This window comes from Pleurodeles waltl, chromosome 1_2 (genome assembly GCF_031143425.1).
Source record: "Pleurodeles waltl isolate 20211129_DDA chromosome 1_2, aPleWal1.hap1.20221129, whole genome shotgun sequence".
Classification (NCBI taxonomy): domain Eukaryota; kingdom Metazoa; phylum Chordata; class Amphibia; order Caudata; family Salamandridae; genus Pleurodeles; species Pleurodeles waltl.
In genome coordinates, this window is record NC_090437.1 from 847,669,955 (window position 1) to 847,685,641 (window position 15,687).

Here is a 15,687-nt window from a genome sequence, read left to right on the forward strand (position 1 = left end):
CCCACCAAGAAATGAGACCACCCTGAATGTCATCCTTCTGTCCCACTTTGTCACCCTGTCCATCCTTAAACTGCCCTAGCTCTACTTCCTATGCCCCTTTGGACAATTCACCTGTGAGACAAATAACTGGACTCTGCCATGGACATTCCTCCACCATCACCCCTGCCCATTTTACAACCCCCTCCACTATTTAGCACTTAAATAAACACCCTTGAATCAAAAAAACAATCTGGAGTCAGTCTGTGCTTTCACAAATGTGTATTTGCAATAACTGAGGGAAATAGCAATGTCCATTGTATTGTCAACATCCCTATGTCACATAGCTCTAGTCTATGAGGTAACATAGCAGAAGTCACACAGTGGGACCCACATCTGTGAAATCGAAAGGCAAAGTGACAAACTGGGGTCCATACACTGGGTGAATGTGACAGACAGATGATAGGTCGAACAATTTTATCAGATGTAGGAGGCAGTGATGTCTTCTTACCTGTGTCTCACTGGAAGTATTGCTGGATCACGGTGTTCCTGTTGTCTATGTCCTCTTCTTCTGCCTCCTCTTCTTCACTGTGCACAGGCTCCACAGCTGCCACAACACCCCCTTCTGGACCATCCTACTGCAGAAAAGGCACCTGTCGTAGCAAAGCCAAGTTGTGCAGCATACAGCAGGCCAAGATGATCTGGCACACCTTCTTTGGTGAGTAATATAAGGAACCACCTGTCATATGGAGGCACCTGAACCTGGCATTCAGGAGGCTGAAGGTCCTCTCTATAACCCTCCTAGTTCGCCCATGTGCCTCATTGTAGCGTTCCTTTGCCCTTGTCCTGGGATTCCTTACTGGGGTCAGTAGCCATGACAGGTTGGGGTAGCCAGAGTCACCTGCAAATGTCGAGGGACATCTGTTAGACACACACTAACCATTAGGGACAACCCCTGACCCAGACAACTATTCACACTGTATAGGGTCCTTGTCCTCACTTAATAGCCACACACAGTGTCTCTGGAGTTGCCCCATCACATAAGGGATGCTGCTATTCCTCAGAATGTAAGCGTCATGCACTGAGCCAGGAAATTTGGCATTCACATGGGAGATGTACTGGTCGGCCAAACACACCATATGCACATTAATAGAATGGTAGCTCTTCCGGTTTCTGTACACCTGTTCACTCCTGCAGGGGGTTACCAAGGCACGTGTCCCATCAATGGCACCTATGATGTTGGGGATATGTCCCAGGGCATAGAAGTCACCTTTCACTGTAGGCAAATCCTCCACCTGAGGGAAAACGATGTAGCTGCGCATGTGTTTCAGCAGGGGAGACAACACGTTTGAGAACATAGGCTGGGACATCCCTGATGCTATGGCCACTGTTGTTTGAAAAGACCCACTTGCCAGGAAATGGAGTACTGACAGGACCTGCACTAGAGGCGGGATTCCTGTGGGATGGCGGATAGCTGACATCAGGTTTGGCTCCAACTGGGCACACAGTTCCTGGATTGTGGCACGATCAAGTCTGTAGGTGACAATTACATGTCGCTCTTCCATTGTCGACAGGCCCACCAGCGGTCTGTACACCGGAGGATGCCGCCATCTCATCACCTGCACCAGCGGACATGCTCTATGGATGAGAACAGCGAGCAGAGGGTCAGCCAACTCTGAGGTACTAAAACAACTTTATTGCACACATTTGTCAATCCGCTATGTGCCTGTCTTAGTGTGTATGCAAGGCCTAGATATGTGTGACACATTTAAAAATAATGCCATGTGGCCCCCTGAAATGGCGGCTGCTTGACCTGTAATGTGGGACAAGGGGATATGAGGTAGCTGCGCTGGCGTTGTACGCCGTCGCGGGAGACGGTCGAAGACTGCTGCACAATCCTGCATTGGTTAACATTGGACCCTATGGGTCCCAGGAGCCAATGATGATGTACGCCGGCGGTGACGGTACGCACCGCCGCGGACGTGACCGCCATTTTCTCTCTGTTCACTCACTTGATACCTGATCTTCAACAGGAGAGGACCTACACTGCAAGTGCTGCTGTGACCTCAGTCTGGAAGCGACGATGGCTCATGTGTCTGGGAAAAGGGCCCCTGCCTTCACATAGGAGGAGTTGGATAAACTAGTGGATGGGGTCCTCCCCAGTACACGCTACTCTACGGTGCTCCAAACAAACAGGTGAGTACACTGGGAGCATGCTGTATGGGCAATGCCTGTTTGGAGTGGTGTGGATGGGAGATGGGGGGGATGAGGCGTGCATGGACCGACGGTGAGTGTATGTGCGTCAGGGCAAGGGTGGGAACGTGGGCCAATGACTGTGATGGTCCGGACGATTAATGTTGTACCTTTTCCCCTGTACTATTCTTGTAGGTCAGCGCCCACCAGAAGAAGGATATTTGGCATGCCATCGACAAGGACGTCTGGACCCTGGGGGTCCACCACAGACGGAGCACCCACTGCTGTAAAAGATGGGAGGTCATTCGCCGCTGGAGCAAGAAGACGGCGGAGGCCCAGCTGGGGATGGCATCCCAACGTGGGAGGGGTGCCCGTCGCACCATGACCCCCCTGATGTTCCTGATCCTGGCGGTGTCGTATCCGGAGTTGGATGGGCGCTTGAGGGCATCACAGCAGCCACAAGGGGGTGAGTATACTCTCATTCAGATGACTCTGTGCGCATTAGGAGGTATCTGGGTACGAGGTGGGCAGTGGGTTCCCCTAGGCCAGGGCGAACTTTGTAGGCAAGGACACTTTGTGAGGCAGGCTATGTAGCACCCCAACCCCACCAGTGGTAAGAGCCATCTACACCTAGTCAGGCTCCTGTGACCTCCATGTGTGCAGCAATCGGGCCTAGGCCTTGTACCCCATGTCCCTGTGAGAAATTAGGGGACTCTAAGTGCATGGCGTAGTGCAGAGGGCTGCTGTGTCTGTAGTGTCCACCAATGGTAGCGGTATCGCATGCACTGAACATGTCTTTCTTTTTTCTCCCCCCCCCCCCCTTATTGTGGTCTCCCAGTTCTTGTGTGCATTAGCATCATCAGGCGGAGGAGCTGTGCCACCGGAGCAGGAGGGAGCTGCATCCCACATGGCCCAGGAGGGCGAAACTACAGAGTCAGAATTCACCAGTGGGACGGAGGGCGAGGGGAGCTCCACTGCGGGGACTGGAGCAGAGACCAGCGACACCGACTCCTCCTCTGATGGGAGCTCCCTTGCCCTCCCAGCAGCCCCTCAGCATGTGCCCCATGGCCGCTCAACCAATAGGGCATCTCCTTCGCCCCAGGCACCTAAGCCCCTGCCCCAGTCAGCCCTGCTGCCCTCAGTGAGGAGGCCATTGACCTCCTGAGATCCCTCACTGTTGGGCAGTCTACCATTCTGAATGCCATCCAGGGTGTAGAGAGGCAGTTGCAACAGACAAATGCATACCTGGAGGGCATTCATTCTGGCCAGGCAGCCCAACAGCAAGCATTTCAGACTCTGGCTTCAGCACTGATGGCAGCCATTGTCCCTGTGTCCAACCTCCCCCCCCAACTTCCTCCACCCAGACCCAATCCCCAGTACCTCCGCCTATCCCAAGCACACCATCACACCAGCATGCACACACCTCTACACACAAGGGTAGCTCTGGCACACAAAAGCACCACACATCCCACAGGAACTCACACAAGCATCATACCCATGCACACATAACAACATCCACTGCCTCCACTGTGTACCCCTCCTCCACGTCTCCCTCCCTGTCACGTCTCCACTCACACCTGCATGCACTACATCCTGAGCAACTACCTCCATCACCAGCATGCCCCTGACCACACACCGCTCACGTGCCATCACCACCCCCACTACCATTCACACACCCCCTGTGTCCTCTACCAGTGTGTCTGTGAGCCCTCCTCCCAAACTACACAAACGCAGTCACACACCCACCCAGCAGCCATGCATCTCACGACAGCCTCCAGCCCATGCACCTTCACCCAAAGTCAGCAAACAAACACCTCCTACAACCACTACCTCTTCCTCCACTCCCAAACCCCCTCCATCTCCCCATCCCACTGTGTCTAAAAAACTTTTCCTGTCAAACCATGACCTCTTCCCTTCACCTCCCCCACCCCTTCCGTCCCGTAGGGCCCGCCTTTCCCGGTCTAAACCCATCATCTCAGCCACCACATCACCGGGCACAGTGGTGCCAGCAGCAACCGTATTCTGGAGTATGCCAAGCAGCAGGGCTGCCAGTGTTCCAAGGAGCGAGGCCAAGGACATTCCCCCACCTCCAAAGCAGAAGAAGTTGCCCACATCCCAGAGGGAGAAGGCCAAAACACATGCCACCAAGGGCTCAGCCAGGACAACAGTTGGGAGTAGCAAGACAGCTGTGCCACCATCCAAGGTGGGGAAGGGCCTGAAAAAGAAAGGCAAGTCAACGTCGCCGCCAACCTACACAGTGGACAAGAACGCTACCGGCACCGCCACATGGACCGCTGCCACGGGCACCGCCGCCAGCACCCAAGATATTGAGCCCTTCACCTGCACCGTAGACACTGTGCCCGTCAATGAGCCCCCCACCAGCACTACCGCTCAGGACACCGCTGCCAGCACAAAGGTCAGTGAGCCTGCCACCAGCACCGCCGTTCAGGACACTGCCGCCAACACCAAGGTCAGTGAGCCCCCCACAAGCACCTCCGCTCAAGACACAGTCGCCAGCACCGAGGTCAGTGAGCCCCCCACCAGCACCGCTGCCAAATGAGCGCCGCAAGCATCGCTGCTACTGAGCCCGCCGCCAGCGGACATGCCACATCCTGAGCCAGTGGCACCACCGCAGACATGGCCGCCATCCCCAGTGGTCATTCGTATGAGGCTGGTGGTCAGTTCCAGGGGCCTGGCCAACCACCGTCAGTGGAGTGTCACATCCACTACCTCAGTCCTTGGCAGGATGAAGCACTCTGGGCACAAAGCCCCCTCCAAAACCAGTGGAGAAAGTCATTTACTACCTCAGTCCTTGGCAGGATGAAGCACTCTAAGCACAAAGCACCCTCCAGTACCAGTGGAGAAAGCCATCCACTACCTCTGTCCTTGGCAGGGTGAAGCACTCTGGGCACAAAGCCCCCTCCAGAACCAGTGGAGACTGTTATCCACTTGAGAGACTGTGGCTTTGCACTCCCCAGGATGAAGCAGTGGGCAAACCACCCACTGGAGAGACTTGAGAGACTGTGGCTTCGCACTCCCCAGGATAAAGCAGTGGGCAACCCACCCACTGGAGAGACTTGAGAGACTGCGGCTTTGCACTCCCCAGGATAAAGCGGTGGGCAACCCACCCACTGGAGAGACTTGAGAGACTGCGGCTTTGCACTCCCCAGGATAAAGCAGTGGGCAACCCACCCACTGGAGAGACTTGAGAGACTGCGGCTTTGCACTCCCTAGGATACATCAATGGGCATGGAGACCCCTCGTGGAGCTGGCGTCATGCACTCATCCGGCTGAGGTGCCCCCTCTTCCCTTCCCCCTGAGGTGCCTGTGTTTTTTTCGATCTGATGCCCCTGCAGTGTTCTCTCCGTTTCGATCGGGTATCTTGTGTGGCCTCACCCATGCATTTTGGGCCCAGTGGTCCACGGACTATATTGGTGCAGTACCTGGACTTTAATTCTTGGTGTACATATTTGTTTATAGTGTATATACATTTTTGAATAATGGATTTTACATGACTACAATTGTTCAACTCATTTCCTTTTGTCCTTGCGTTCTTCCACAGAGGGTTGGGGGTGTAAATGTAATGTTTCAGCAAATATTAGTGTTTGCGTTGTTGTGGGTGAGGGTGGGGGTGTTGCATGTGTGTGTCACTCTCTTTTCCCTCCCCTGTGTTGTAGGTGCAGTACTCACCGTGGTGGTCGCCGCCGTCGGTCGTGCTCCTGGTAGAGGAGCAGGAAAAAAATAGCAGGGAGTATTTGGAGTTCAGGCTCCATGACGTCCTGGTTCCTCGTAGAATGTGTAGAGGTGAGTGTTTCCCCTTCCAAGTCCTGTTTCCACCGTGTTTTTTTTGCGTTGAATCCGCCCCGGAAAAGGTGGCGGATTGGCCTGTCATAATAGTGTGGGCAGTACATTGCCTTCCGCCTGTCTGTTGGTGGTGACCGCCATGCTGTTTGTACCGCCATGGCGGTCGGAGTGTAAAAGTGGCTGTCTACGGTCATAATTCCCTTTTTTTTACCCCCGGCCTGTTGGCAGTCTTACCGCCGCTTTAACACCGACTGCCAGGGTTGTAATGAGGGCCTATGTCTTTATTGTGGTGCTTCCGGTCACCTAATTCATGCTTGCCCAATTTGCCCGGCAAGATCCTTGGGAAATGTCAGTTCCCGTCCTCTGTGAGAAGGGGGAGGACGGGATATTTCAAGATCCCTTACATCTGTTCTTCCCGGAAAGAAATAACAGCACTGTTCCTCCTGCTTATTTCCCTTCTATTAGAAGATGGCCGTGAAGAAAAAGCTCTGGCCTTGTTCGACTGTGGGGTCAGTGGAATCTACTTAGATGATACATGGGCTCTGGAAAGGAAGTTGCTGTTCCTCCTGCTTATTTCCCTTCTATTAGAAGATGGCCGTGAAGAAAAAGCTCTGGCCTTGTTCGACTGTGGGGTCAGTGGAATCTACTTAGATGATACATGGGCTCTGGAAAGGAAGATCCCTTGGATATCCAAAGAGATGCCAGAACAAGTCCATACAGTAGATTGTTCCCTGTTAGCTTCTGGTCCTGTTACTGATATCACCCCTACCATGTGTTTACAATTTAGAGTGCATCAGGAATATGTTTCTTTTGTTTTGATCTCTTCCCCAAATCATGTCATGATTCTAGGTATTCCATGGCTCACCCGGCACAACCCTTACATCAACTGGGAAACCAGGACCATTTCTCTATCCTCCCACTTCTGCCAACAACATTGTTATTCAGCAGGAACTTATTGGTCCTCAAAGAAAATGGTGTCAAAGAAAATAAACTGTTCCATCAACCTCCTTCAAGGAGTACCCAATCATTATCTGGTGTATGCTCATGTTTTTCAAAAACCTGATAAACCTATACTTCCGCCTCATAGAGACTATGATTGTGCCATTCCTGTAGAATCTAATGCAGTAGTCCCCTTTAGCAGGATGTATTCCCTTACTGAGCCTGAGAAGAAGATCCTCAAAGAATACCTAGAAGAGAATATACAGAGCAGTCTGATTGTTCCTTCTTCTTCTCCCACAGGGGCTCCCCCCTTTTTCGTGCCCAAGAAGACGAAAGACTTGCGCCCCTGCATAGACTTGAGAGGATTAAATAAAATTACCATAAAGGATCGCTACCCGTTGTCCCTCATCAAGGATATTTTAGAAGCTGTTTGAAGAGCTAAGAGATTTACCAAACTAGATCTTAGGGGAGCCTACCATCTTTTAAGAATAAAAGAAGGCGATGAATGGAAGACAGCCTTCAGAACCCCTTTTGGTCATTTTGAATATCGGGTGATGCCATTCGGTTTTACCAATGCTCCCTCTATATTTCAGAGATTTATGGACGCCATTTTTTCTGATCTCTTACACCAAACAGCGGTTGTCTATTTAGATGATATACTTATCTTCTCTCCTCATCATGAACAACACACGAAACATGTGCTCCAAGCCTTAAAAAGGCTTAGACAACACCATCTTTTCTGCAAACCAGAGAAGTGTGAATGTGATCAAACTGAAGCATGATATTTATCAGCCAAGTAGGAATTGCTATGGATTCAGACAAGGTTCAAGCCATTTTGAATTGGCCATCTCCATCTTCCATCAAAGAAACTCAGTGTTTTCTAGGTCTGGCCAATTTCTATTGGCAATTCATAGCTGATTTCACCCAGCAGACCAGTCATATAACTCAAACCCTTAAAAAGGAAAGTCTACGGAAAGGTTTTCATTGGACCAAAGATGCAGAAACAGCCTTCCAAATGCTAAAACATGCCTTCACTCAAGCTCCTATCTTACGGCATCCAGATACCACCGAACAATTCATTGTAGTCACTGATGCCTCAGAAAGAGCCGTAGGGGCTGCTCTGCTCCAAAACAAGACGATGATGGGCTAGTACATCCCATATTTTACCTCTCCCACATACTCTCTGACTCTGAACATAATTACTCCGTGTTAGAATGGGAATTGCTCGCCTTAAAGAGGGCTCGTACTGAATTGAGCCAATTTTTCATGGGATCGAAAGAACTTTTTGAGGCTAGAACTGATCATCGGAATCTGCAGTGTCTAAGAAACTTTCAATGTCACAATAGCCGTCAGGCTTGATGGTCCTTTTTCTTCAGCCAGTACGATTTTTACATCACATATATCCCTGGATCCCAAAACATCCTGGCTGATGCTCTATCACGACGATATCTGGAGTGTAGTGATTCTACCACACAAAACCTAATTGAACCTGAAAAGATCATTGGAGTTGTACAATCCTTTCTTTACAAGGTTCACTCTGAGTATTCCACTCTAGGAGAACCTGAAATCAATAACTTACATCCATTATTATGTAAGGATAAGGGATACTATTTTCATAAGAAAGCTTTGTTCTTACCAACTAAAATAGTCAAAACAGAAGCTCTACGGATGTCGCACGACTCCCCTATTGCAGGTCATCGTGGAATCAAGACCACCCAAGACCTCCTTATGCGTTCCTTTTGGTGTCCTACTTTCAAAACTGATACTGAAAACTATGTGACTTCTTGTCCTACCTGTGCTCAAGCTAAGACCTCCCATAATAAATCAGCGGCATTGCTCCGTCCCTTACCGGTTCACCATCTCCATGGCACACAGTATCTACTGACTTCATGTGTTCTCTTCCTCCCTCAATGGGGAAATCGAGTAATAATGGTGACAGTAGATTCCTTCACTAAGATGGCACATTTTACCGCCTTAAAAAAGTTACCCACAGCCAAAGAACTAAGGGCCAGATGTAGCAAAATTAGATTTTGCGAGTCGCAAAACCATATGCAGAATGGTGTCTCAGACACCTTCTGCGAGTCGCTATGGGGTCGCAAAGACCCACCTCATTAATATTAATGAGGTGGGTCGCATTTTGCCAACCCATAGCGAGTCCCTGCTCTCACGAGGATGGTGGCCTGCTGAAGTCAGCAGACCTACATGTCTGTGACTGCTTTTTAAATAAAGCAGTTTTTTATTTTTATTTTGCAGCCCGTTTTCCTTAAAGGAAAACGAGTTGCAAAATAAAAAAAATAACGAAACCATTCCTGTTTTTTCCTGCGTTTGTCCTGGTTTAAGACTTTGATTTCTCTTTGTGTCTTCCTTTCTTCCAGGAAGTCCCCATCTGGAGGTTTTTTCCCCTTTGGGTTTTTTCCTCGGGGACTCATTCTGCGAGGCACGGACTGTTTTGACGTATACTGTCAACAGCACTGTGGCTACTGGAAAGGGTCACCCCTACCTCGGCCAGAGCCAGACCTGCAAGAACTGAGGTCGCACCCCATCTCCCTCTGGTCTGGACGGTAAGCCTAAGCCAAAGCTTGACAGTGTAGTGATCCAAGCTTTGATTAAATTGCGATTCTTTAGGGGATTTGGTCAGCCAGTATTGTTTCTGTATGCTTACCATTTGATTTTGAGAGTAAGCTACGTGATATTAGCATTGTTAATACAGAGAAATAAATATTTTAACTTTTACATAAAGGTATGGTTGTTCATGGCCGAGAAGTCATGGTGTGTGGAAATTACTGATGCCTATGATTATTGATCTTATTGATTGTTACTGCTACTGATTTGTCTTGGTATGGGTTCGCATGGTGGGAACTACTCTAAGCGCAGCCAAAAGATTAATCGCCCTATAAACACATCCTCTTATAAATTATTGTCAGTTAACAAAATAAGATCTGACGCGTTAACAAAACCTTTCTGAATTTGACTCAGAGTCTGAAAAAGCTTCCAATTTCTGTGCTGAAATATCCTGTGTGGATATCTCCTCACATGCTTTGTGGCTCCAAATGTGATACTGACCACTTCTGACTTATTAATTTATACTAAAACGACAGCATTGGTCCCTGTGAATTGAGCATCCTGATTTTTCTATTATCAGTTCATGTTTTATGGCCCAGTTTACAAAGGTTTTTGTGCACCTCATTTGCACTTTGGTGTGGAAGCACTTACATTTATAAGTGTCAACCCATGATTTTTATTCATAAGCCATTCATGTACACTAGTGAAATGATTTGCTCACAAGTAACACGTTGGTATGACCTATGGATCACAAATCTACACATTTGTTTTAAAACGTTTTCTAGCATCCCTGTGTGCCAAGCTAACACAGCAGCTGGAACTTTCCTGCTGTTGCATCTGACCAGGAGCAAAAGCCACTTACATCTTTTTTGTGGTGACGTGTTCCTTCATCTTCTTTTTCCACTTTTAGAAGTTCTTGAGTGGGAGTTCTTGGAGAAGGGAAAAGACTTGTAAGACACTTTCCACGTTGCCTGCGTGCCTTTCCGGGGGCATTATGTCCCAAGACACACTACACCATGAGGTGCCACGATCACCAAGGGGGACGAGCAAATACTCTGCATGCTTTAGCGCTTGTCCTTCGCCTGCTGCTCAGGATGTTCCTGGGCCATGCCCACCCACCATCGCCTGGAAGAGGCTGGGCCAGGTTATACCTCTTGGCTTCTGTCTCCTGATCATTGAAAAGGTAGTGTTTGCTGCTTTTGGTTGGAGGATGATGATTTTCTGAACTGTCAAGCCTTAAGATTTAATTAGCTCACCCATTTGACTGACCTCCTCCTTTCTCTTTTAAGTTGCCCCCAGCCTTTTGGGTGTATAACGGGGAAGAAGAAAATACCCTAAATGTTGTTCTTCTTCTACTACCACACCCCCTTCAAAACCCACCACTATCAATTGTATGCTTGAGCGAGCTGTGGGAGTCATCAACACTGAAATTGCCCTAATTGAAAGAAGACTCATTAAACATTGCACAGGGGATTGGGTCTGATTATATGATTTCACCTTCTGAGGGCTTTATCATTGAGTCCAGGCACTACCCCTCCCAATGATGCTACTTCACCCAAGCCAGTTAGATCAACAACATCAGAAAAATGCACCCCATCCTCCGTTCCCCCCAGGAAATTAAAATGTGGTACTCCATGAAGAATTCAAGTGTCAGTTTATAAATACCACAGGACGCAGTTCCACAGGTTGCAGATCTAACCGCCTCCTACCCTTCCTCGCTCCTATTATCCTCATAATAAAGTAGGATATTGTCAGTGCGATTAAAGCTAGGATGCCCAGTCTTTAGGTGGGTCATCTTGGGAGAGTTATGGCACTATTGAAGGCAGAGATATCACCCGGACTCCCCTGTTTGAATACCATTGAAGAAAAATGTGTAGTCCTCGTGCCTGTGTCTGTCTTATTATTACATACAGGGATGAGGGGTATAGATCTGTGGGGTGGTAATATACAGGAAAATGCCACTGAGGACCCCTTTGAGGGTCAAGCCATTGCACCAAAAGGCCCTGTAGATGGGGTTGTGACATCTACTAACGACGGCCCCAAGTTAAGATGTTAGCTAAGCCGTACACTTCCTGATTTGTTACGGGGGTCTTCCCAAGTGTTGACAGTGATGGTGTATGCCTCACTTTAAGGGAGCAAAGTAGGAGGGGGCCCAGAAGGGGGGCCTTATTTCCCACATCTGACCAGATTGTTGTCAATCCTTCTCCCGTAGCCTGCCGTTATGTAGCAATTTTGATAGGGGTACCACCCCACGGAAACGGGATGTATGAGTCCGGTGGCGAGATTTTCAATAAGTCATTAGATTAGATCGTATAATATAGAGGGTTGTCCTCAAACCGCACTAAAGATATTTTGGTGGTTCGGGGATGCGCATGGATAGGCCAGAACCCAGTGAAACCCCTGATGATTGAATCATTGTCAATTTTAGATTCCCATTTCTGGCGGACAACCTTTTATTTGGCCTGAACCATTGCACTATAGGGAGAAGCGAGATCTCTCTGGTTCCATTAGGCTACTTTTACGAGCCCCAGGCCATCCTCACCCAAAGGCCCACCATTTCTTTGAAAACTGTACTATCAGAAGGTTGAACTCTGAATTAAGTGTTGGTTTTAAATTTGTACAGATCGTTCGGAACTCTTGAACCCACACTGTATCTCTCTGTACTCCTTACGAATTGGGAGAGATCACTTTTCTTTCATTTCAGAGCAGGCACGGTTTAGCGGCTCCTGTGATTTTGGGGCATCAAAAGTCATTTTGGAGGCCGAGCCCCACAATGCCCATGCGATGGCCAGGAGGAACAGTTACTATTGTGTTTTATGTTCTTTTGCAAAATTTGTAATCTTCAGTTTAGACATTATCTTAAACCTTTGCTAAATAAAGTGGGGCATCGCAAATGTAGAGAGGCACTATTTCACTTACAATTGCTGAATAGCCATGTCTGAGAGTAAGCTTCAACCTCCGAGTCCCTGTAAAGTGTAGAAAGTCTATGGGAAGGTAGCTTGGGGATAATGCTATTTCATGTTTTGCTTGTCAAACCTACGTTATGTTGCCTAAATACAGTATTCGTTAAGGGTACCATTCGGTGCATTCTTGTACATGTTGGTTTTATGGTCTAATTTTCATGCTAGTTGCATTTTAATATCTGAATATCCAGCCATCACTGGCTGCCCTCTTTCACATGTCACTGTCATGATTACTGCTGCTATAATCACTCATCATGAATCACAACTAGTCTTGCCACAAGTTTTATCATTTTAAACTGTTTTGTATTCTCTTTTATGGTCAGAACTTTGGCTGAATATAGATTTTATGTTGATGATGATGAGGATGATGACTACTAACATTGTGTTTCCTCGCTGCACTCAAGTGACAGCAGGGAATTCACATCCTGGCAGACTGAGGTCCTGTCCATAATGGGCATTTTTCTATGATCCGGGAAATGAAAAGAACAGTTTAAGAGAGGAAAGAAGACTAAATATTCCATCAGATTAAAAAACAAAAATAGATAGAGATGAGAGCTAAATACTCCATTAAATGAACCATTAAACATGTCTAATACCCGAAAGAAAGAGAGTTAGGGAAGATATGACCAAACTGAGAGTGTATCTCAATTGTGCCAAATGAAACGTACCTTAATGCGCAACCAAAACACTAAAGTTGAAGGATCAGCTAGGACTGTCTTTGTTATGGTTAAAATTCATTGAATGGTTGAAAGGGAAGTAATCTCATAAAGGAGACTTAATAAAAGGGTGATACCTCACTGTGTGAGTATTGAAGGTCTATAAAAAGCACTGTCAGACCAGCAACCAGGTAACTTTAGTATTTACACATTAGTCATGATTATTAGGAAGACTAGGGCTGCATTCACTTTTCAGATGCCTTTTTTCTCTTCAGAAGATAAAACAGCTTCTTTGACTATAGTCGATTGTGATTTGGACGCACATGGATAAAGTGTCCCTCGTCTTTCTTGGCCTTAGAGCTAGAAGGGTTTTTGCTCCCGATCATGTGTCTTAGCCAGGGATGCTGCAGTTTCAAGGACACACACAGTTCTTTATCTAATGCAGGGGTCTCCAAACTTTTTTGTAATAGGAGCTACTTGAGTTCAATGGAAATCATCCCGAGCTACTAATATTATTGGTGCTGTAGTAATGGCCACATCAGACAAGATTTCATTAGTGGCTACAATATGGAAGATTACAAGCAGTGATCACCTCAGTCCATCAGATACAACTCCCAGTGGTAATGCAGCAAAGGTATTGTCAATGTGGAATACCTCTACAATGATAATACGTAACAGCCATGGGTGCAATGTCTCTTGCACCAAGGTAAATATATTAGTAGTAAGTCTCCCAAATGCAATATGGATTTTCACTCAAATGTGAGCTTTAAAAATATTTTGCAAATTCAGCCAGTTTGCTCTAAATATCATCTTATGAGTTCTAAAAATACAGTTCTGTCTCCAATACACACTTTTCAATTTTGGTATGCATGTTTTAATTCATCCAAGGAAAGCTTCTAATTTAACAGGCTAGGCTGCACACAGGAGAGCTACTTATATACCCATGGGTGGTTGCATGGGAAAGCCCACAGAAAGTCCCCTAGATGCAATGTACTGCTTAGTATTATTTGTGTTATTTTGGCAAACTGGCCAAAGCAGATCCTGATTTGCTTTGGAAAGTAAATATTTCCAGCTTCGTGCAGGGTTTGAATTACAAAAATCAACACAAACCTGGCATCAAGTGCCTTAGTGCTTAAGATAAAACAAGTGTTAAAAGTGCATAAAAATTCATATTTTCAGTAATATGCATCAGACTCTGCCTGCCTAGTGCAAACCTTTTTTAATAGGTTTCCATTAGAAAGATGCACACCAGAATTCACCTAGTGAGTAAGTACCCTTACAGTATCTCTCTCAAAGCAAAAATCTTTTCTCTATGAAACCTCAAATAACTCCAACAGTTAAAACTCATACTGGCCCTCAAGCAGCCTTTAGTGTTGCTGATTAACCAATTGTATATATTTTTTTTTTTTCAGGTATGAGGTACCCTGGCAAGAAGGCTTGTTTCTTCTTCCGCCATCTCCCTTTCTCTTGATTTCATAGAACAGGAGACCCAATTACTTCTGTATGAGCCAGAGGCACCTGCAGTTTTACATTATCCACTCTAGAATGATTGTTGTTTAAAGAAAAAGTAGAGGACTCGCTGTTATAAAATTAAAAAAGCTTGGGAATGATGTTTCCAATAAATCCGTCCCACTTCAAGAACTAAGGTCTTACAAACGCAATTTACAGATAGAGGAGGATTTGTTTGTGTTTTTTCAATGCTTCTCGTGCCTTATGGCCTAACGCTGTCCCTGCCTGGTTGCAAGGTGCCGATAAAAGACATGAGTCCGATTGAGCACTGTGGAAAGGAATTCCTGATGTTCCTGCACCTGGATTTACTGGATGCTGGAATTAGTCTGATTTCACCAGTAAGAAAATCCAACAGGTAAAATGACTGTGGGAGAAGGCTACATTGTAGCCTACACCCCTTCCAGAGTTCCTTCCAAAACCTCAGACAAGGCACTGATAGTCAACATTCTCCACTCCTTACAGCCTCCTTCTCTTACCCCACTGCCTTACAGCAGCCCCCTACATAATCTTACCACAGGCCCCTGCACACTTGTATTACCTACGCAGGCACCCCCAAAAAAGGAATACCACGCAGAATACCACATGATAAATATGGGTCCACATGGTAATCCCCCATTCCTTGGGGTTTATTTTGTAATTGTATGGTACTGGTGTGTTCTTACCACAAGGTGTTAATAATTACTGGTGCACAGTTTACACCCCCATACTGTTCAACTTGTAATTGGGCCATGATGTGCTACTGAAAGTGGCTGCTAATAGATCAACCAGGTTGAGGGGCCCAGTTATCAGATTTTGTCATGCTATTAACGATTCTAAAAATTCCCCAGCCTTTCCAAGCCTGTCCTCTTCCCTTATTCCAGATAAGAGTTGCCTTAAGCAAAGTGTATTGTGAGTGCTTTAAGTCACATTGTACTCTAACGATTATAAGGCTTTTCCCTTCCCCAAGGGCTATTTGAGGATTGATGGGAATCTCTCACAGGCTATATAACTGCCTGAATCACCGAGTTTGCATCTCCCAAGTGTAGCTCTCTTCATCCATGTGTGTTTTCTTAGCCCCATATTCGATGATTCAAACTGTATTTACA